The sequence below is a fragment of the Carlito syrichta genome, unplaced genomic scaffold, assembly GCF_000164805.1.
Source record: "Carlito syrichta isolate Samal-C Ts95f unplaced genomic scaffold, Tarsius_syrichta-2.0.1 Scaffold304026, whole genome shotgun sequence".
In the NCBI taxonomy this organism is placed as follows: domain Eukaryota; kingdom Metazoa; phylum Chordata; class Mammalia; order Primates; family Tarsiidae; genus Carlito; species Carlito syrichta.
The window spans coordinates 98,179-98,745 of NW_007248122.1; positions in this window are offsets into that span (position 1 = coordinate 98,179).

Below are 567 nucleotides of genomic sequence, written 5' to 3' on the forward strand. Positions count from 1 at the left end.
TGGCGCCCGGAGGCTCGTTTAAAAGCAGCTTGCCCTCTCTCCTGCCCTCGACCAACACGGCTTCCGCGGCGTCGCCCACGTGACATCCCCGGACTACGGCGCGGGAGAGGGGGTAGGAGGGCCCTTGAAGGGTGCGCGTTCCCGTGGCGGTGCACCGGGTAGCTTTCAGTCAGAGTCACTATGGCGGCCGGCGCTGGCAAGGTAAGCTGAGGCGGCGGCGGCGGCAAGGGAGGCAGGACCCGTCGTGGCGTCCCGGCTCCAAATCCTCGCAGCCCGTCTGCGGAGAGGTGGGCCGAGGTCGTGACCAGCGGCGGGGGCCGGCGGGGGGCTGGCTGAGCGGGGCGAGGGCTGAGGCGGGCGGGCACAGGCGCCTGACGGCCGTTTGTTTTGATGTTTTCCCCACCAGGTCGGAAAGTTTCCTGCCTCATCGGGCACAGCTTGAGCTTGCCCCATAGGCCGCGAGTGGTGGAGGCTGCGGCGGACCCAGCCCGGGGCCTCCAGGCCTCTCCCCCAACCTCCGGGCCGGTCTCCCTCCCCCACCTCCTCGTCCGCCGGGAGCTGCGGCTG